Genomic DNA, 6,435 nt, shown 5'->3' on the forward strand with positions numbered 1-6,435 from the left:
ACAGTGTGCCAATCACAACAAGCAAAGGTTCAAAGGTTATACTGTAATAGACTTTCTCTCTGACTCTGGCCAATCTGAGCAGGCTTTTTACAGTGTGTATTCAGGTCCAGAACATTGTCTAATTTACATGCATAAAAAGCCTGCTTGGATTGGCTGAGTTAGAGAGGCAGTCCGAGGAGCTTTGCAGTGATTGGTGCAGGATCGAGTTGAAAAATTCGTTTTGTGGCAATATTTAGACAATTTTTGTTTAGCGGCATATTGAAACATTTTTTTGGATATACTCGGCGTATAAGACAACCCCCGATTTTCAGTTGAGTTTTTTGTTTCAAAAGTCGTCTTATACTCCAGAAAATATGGTAACTGCACTAACAACTAGCATGACAGTGCTAAAGAAAGAGAGAAGTAGAAGCTGTTGCAAATATAGGCAGGGATGGGGGAGGAGGCAGTATTGGTGGTGAGAATGTTGCACTGGTGAAGGAGGATATTCTATTTATGGCAGAAACCCAATTACATACAAGCTTGTAATTATGGTGCTTATATATATATACTGTATATATATACAGTATATATATATATATATACATACATACTGTATTTAGGGGCAGGAAAGATAGTACAGCAGGTAGGGCATTTGCCTTGAATTCAGTCTACTGGGGCTAGATTTCTGGCATCTCATCATCTCCAGAGCCTGCCAGAAGTAATTTCTGAGCACAGAGTCAGGTATGAGTACAGCCAGGTATGATGGAAAATCCAAACCAAAACAAACAAAACAAAAACATTGCATTTAAAAATTATATTACTTGGCACTAATTAATTGTCATTATGTACCTTAAATGTTACTGTGAAAGATTTATAATTCACTTTGGTCACAATAAAAATTAATTTAAAAAAATTATGGGGGGAGCAGAGTGTTAGCATAGGAGTAGGGTATTTGCCTTTTCATGTGGCTAATCCAGGATGGATCTTGTTTTGATACCCAGCGTTCCATATGGTCCCCTGAGCCAGGAGCGATATCTGAGCACATAGCAGGAGTAACCCCTGAGCATCACAGGGTGTGGCCCCAAAAAGCAATATATATATATATAAATTTATTTATATTAAGGGTATAAATGAGAAAAAAAGACACATGAAGTCACCATACTGGCTGGGCCCTCTTGGTAGTTCACTGGAGAAGCCAGCTATATTTCCCAGGAGATATCTACAGGGTAGAATAAGGAACAGTGGAACAAAGATGATTAAAGCAGAAAATCTGTCCTTGAAAAGGAATAAGATACCAGCTGAATACCTGAGTCCCACATTAAAACTCAAATCTCACAATACATAATAAAAAGATTAGACGTTCCCCCAAAAGATATACAGGTTTAACACTAACAACACTTCTTGGAGTTCCTACAATCGGGCTATGCAGGAAGTTCTGATTCTGTTCATTCTGGGAATAAACTTGGAGGCAGATTTCACTCTTCCAAATAGAATATACAACACTATAAGTTCATTAATATCTGCCTATCCCAGGTAAAACCAAAACCTTGACCATGATCACATATGACTGGGTATAGACTGAAAATGAAAACGTTGGAATAAGAAAGGGCTTTCAGAGATTAAGGGCAACAAATCTGACATAACAACTGTATTTAGACACTGGTATTTGATAATTTAATTATTTGATTAAAAGCCTATTTGTTAGAAAAGTTAGGGTCAGATTACAGGATGCATCCCATGTTAGGTTAAGTCAGTCTGAACAAGTACTTACAATGCTCTGGTTACAAGCAGATAGACTTAAAATTATAGTCAAGAATAATAAGGTCCCATTTGTTTCTTTTGAATCAATGACATAACATAGTCAAAACTGGGCTACTGCAATATCTAGAATGATGTTCTGTATTGCCTAAATTGAGAAATACAGCTAACACAGTAAATCAGTGACTGCAAAGTCCCATATGTAACCAAGAACAACACAAATTTGGGGCAAAAATTTTGGAGTGGAATTAGCAAAAGTGAATCCTAAACTGTCTTCTAATATGGCAGAAAAACAAAATGCTCAACAATAACTCCTAAATTTCAACAGAAACAATGACCTGAATTACTGAGCAAAGACCAAACTAGGAAGTATGCCAACCATACAAGAACTTTTTATACATCATGATAAATTAAAACTTACAAAGATTTTCAGTGAACTAAGAAAAGAAAGAAAACTTAACTTAGAAAATCTTTACACTTAAGAATATTCACGGGGCCGGCAAGCTGGTGCTAGAGGTAAGGAGTCTGCCTTGCAAGCCCTAGCCAAGGAAGGACCGCGGTCTGATCACCCAATGTCCCATATGGCTCCCCCAAGCCAGGGACAATTTCTGAGTGCTTAGCCAGAAGTAACCCCTGAACATCAAAGGGTGTGGCCCAAAAAATCAAACAAACAAAGGAGTACTCACATAAAACAAAAAGAAATCTAGACAGGCTTCTACTTCTCTTATTCATTCTCATTGTTATGATATTTTTTCAATGTAGTTATTTCTCTAACAACACTCATCACGCTTTGTGGGGAGCTTTATGTAGTGAGCTGAGCCTTCCAGCCCTCCTTATTTTGTCTCTGAAAATTACTGCAAAAATGTCTTTTATTTTTTTTTAAACCCATACATGAGTGAGACTATTCTGCGTTTTCCTCTCTCCCTCTGACTTATTTCACTCAGCATAATAGATTTCATGTACAATCTATGTATAAGAAAATTTCATAACTCCATCTCTCCTGATGGCTGCATAATATTTCATTCTGTACCCGTACCACAGTTTCTTTAGCCATTTATCTGTTGAAGGGAATTTTGGCTGTTTCTAAGTCTGGCTATTGTAAAGAGGGCAGCAACGAATATAGGGGCAAGGAAAGGTGTTTTTGTATTGTGTTTTTATGTTCCTAGGGTATATTCCTAAGAGTGGTATAGCTGGATCATATGGTAGCTCAATTTTCAGTTTTTGGAGGACTCTCCATATCACTTTCCATAAAGGTTGGACTAGACGGCATTCTCACCAGCAATGAATAAGAGTTCCTCTCTCTCCACATTCCGAAAGGCACTACTTATTGCCATTCTTTGTGATGTGCATCAATCTCTGTGGTGTGAGATGGTACCTCATAGTTGCTTTGATTTGCATCTCCCTGATGATTAATGATGTGGAGCATATTTTCATATGCCTTTTGGCCATTTGTATTACTCTTTTGGCAAAGCGTCTGTTCATTCTTCTCCACATTGTTTGATGGGTTTAGATTTTTTCTTGTAAAGTTCTGTCAGTACCTTGTGTATTTTGGATATTAGCCCCTTATCTGATGAGTATTTGGTAAATAGTTTATTCCATTCAGTGGGTGGCTCTTGAATCCTGGGCACTATTTCCTTTGAAGTGCATAAGCTTCTCAGCTTAATATAGTCAGATCTGTTTATCTCTGCTTCCACTTCTGTGAAGAGTGCTGTTTCTTCCTTAAAGATGCCTTTAGACTCAATGTCATGGAGTGTTTTACCTATGTGTTGTTCTATATACCTTATGGTTTTAGGTATAATATCAAGTCTCTAATTTATTTGGATTTTACCTTCTTACATGGTGATAGCTGGGGGTCTGAGTTTGCTTTTTTCAAGTGGCTAACCAGTTGTGTCAATACCACTTGTTGAGGAGGCTTTTCTTGCTCCATTTAGGAATTTTTGTTCCTTTATTAAAAATTAAATGATTGTTTGGGGCCCGAGAGATAACATAGAGGTAAGGCATTTGCTTTTTATGCAGAAGGTCATTGGTTTGAATCCCGGCATCCCATACGGTCCCCTGAGCCTGCCTGGAGTGATTTCTGAGTGAGCGTGGAGCCAGGAGTAACCCCTGAGTGTGGCTGCGTGTGACCCAAAAAACAAAAAAAAAAATTAGGTGATTATATGTCTGGGAAGCATTCTCTTATTACTCAAGCCTATTCCACTGATCTGAGGGTCTGTCTTTATTCCAATACCATGCTGTTTTATAACTATTGCATTGTAATACAGTTTAAAGTTGGGGAAAGTAAGCACCCATATTCCTTTTCCCAAGATTGCTTTAGCTATTCGAGGTTGCTTCTTGTTCCAAATGAATTTCAGAAGTGTTTGATCCATTTCTTTGAAGAATGTTATAGATATCTTTGGCAGGGGTCTCAAACTCATGGCCCATGGGCCGTTTGCAGCCCTCCATACAACATTTTGTGGCCCTGCCCTAGAGGAATCTTTTTTTGTTTTGTTTTGTTTTGTTTTAGTTGTTTGGGTCACAACCCACAATGTTCAAGGCTTACTACTGACTTTGCACTCAAGGATCACCCTGACTTTGCCTCCTGAAGCCCCCAGGTAAATTGAGTTTGAGACCCATGCTTTAGAGGGATTGCATTAAATCTGTACAATGCTTTGGGGAGTATTTCCATTTTAATTATGTTAATCCTGCCAATCCATGAGCAGGATATGTGTTTCCATTTCCTGGTATCCTCTCTTATTTCTTGGAGCAGTGTTTTATAATTTTCTTTGAATAGTCCCTTCACGTCTTTAGTCAAGTTGACTTCAAAATATTTGAGTTTTTGTGGCACTAATGTGAATGGGGTAATTTTCTTAATGTCCATTTCTTCCTTATCATTATTGGTATATAAAAAGACCATTGATTTTTCTATGTTAATTTTGTAGGCTGCCACATTGCTATATACACCTATTGTTTCTAGAAGTTTATAACTTCCACTGTTGCATAAGGAGGACACAGCATATCTAAACACCCCCATCACTATTGAGGAAATTAAAACGGTAATCAAAGGTCTACCTAAAAACAACAGCCTTGGTCCAGATGGTTTCACTAATGAATTCTTTAAAACCTTTCAAGAGGAATTTTTACCAATCCTTGCAAAACTCTCTTATGAAATTGATAAAACTGGAACACTTCCAAATAGCTTTTATGAAGCCAACATCACCTTGGTACCATAACTAGACAGAGATACTGCCAAAAAAAATTATTGACCAATATCCCTGTTGAACACAGATGCAAAGATCCTCAACAAAATCCTTGCAAATAGTATCCAATGCCTCATCAAGAAGATCATTCACTACGATCAAGTAGGTTTCATCCCAGGAATGCAAGGGTGGTTTAACATCCGGAAATCTATCAATATAATACACAACATCAACAACAAGATAAATAAAAATCACATGATCATATTAATAGATGCAGAGAAAGCATTTGATAAGTTCAACACCCATTCTTGATCCAAACCCTCAGCAAGATGGGAATGAAAGAAACCTTTCTCAATATGGTTAAGGCCATCTAACACAAGCCAATGGCAAATATTATCCTCAATGGAGAAAAACTAAAAGCCTTTCCTCTAAATTCTGGCACAAGACAAGGCTGTCCTCTCTCACCACTCCTATTGAACATAGTACTGGAAGTACTTGCTATAGTGATTAGTCAAGAAAAAGTTATCAAGGAAATTCAGATAGGAAAGGAAGAAGTCAAGCTCTCACTGTTTGCAGATAGATGATACTATACTTAGAAAACCTTAAAGACTCTAGCAAAGGGATTTTTTATTTTCCAGCAATTAACTCCAACGGTCCTAAAGCACAATGCAGGAAAAAGTTTTTTACTCCTGTGTTCATTGCAGCATTATTCACAATAACCCATACCTGGATATGAGAAGCCCAGCTTTCAAGAACAGATGAGTGAATTGATGGATAAAGTAATACACAATAGTTGTGTATTACTGCTGTCAGAAGAAAAGATGGTGTAATGCAAACTTCTGCTAATAGATGAATCTAGACAGTATTCTGTTTAAATTAGTCAGAAGTGGGGAATAGACTCAGAGTAATCTCCCTTATATGTATATAAGCAAACTTCCTAGAAGGATATTAGATGACCACAGGCAATAGAAATAAAGAGCATGATAACTGGTCTTCAGTAGGAAGCTTGCCACCGAGAGAGGGGGCCATTATGGAAGGGGACACTAGAATAATCATGGAGGGGAAATCTGTCTGTCTTGATGAGAAAGAAATTGGGTACGTTGTTGAAGGTAGTTGAATTGGTGTTGGAACATTATATACCTGAAATGCAACTAGAATATATTTATAATTCATGGTTATTCTATAAAAATACATTACTTAAAAATGAATGCAAGAGAAACCTCAAAACTAGACTTTAAGCAATGGCCTTAGTGTACACAGTTACTTTACCTTAGCATCATCAAAGCATCCAATTGCCCAATTCATCTGTGTATAGACATTAGTCCATCTACAATTTTCTTTTTAATTCAAAATGCAAAGAAGATAGAAATATGCCATGAAAAATTAAAAGGAAAACACACAAACATTTTGAAATAAACAGCATATGAAAAAATATACTCACTGGATCAAACACAAAAATCAAAAAAGAAAAATAAACAAAACGATTCCTGAAAATAGATTGGAGATAACATGGTGTGAG

The sequence above is a fragment of the Suncus etruscus genome, chromosome 16 (genome assembly GCF_024139225.1).
Source record: "Suncus etruscus isolate mSunEtr1 chromosome 16, mSunEtr1.pri.cur, whole genome shotgun sequence".
Classification (NCBI taxonomy): domain Eukaryota; kingdom Metazoa; phylum Chordata; class Mammalia; order Eulipotyphla; family Soricidae; genus Suncus; species Suncus etruscus.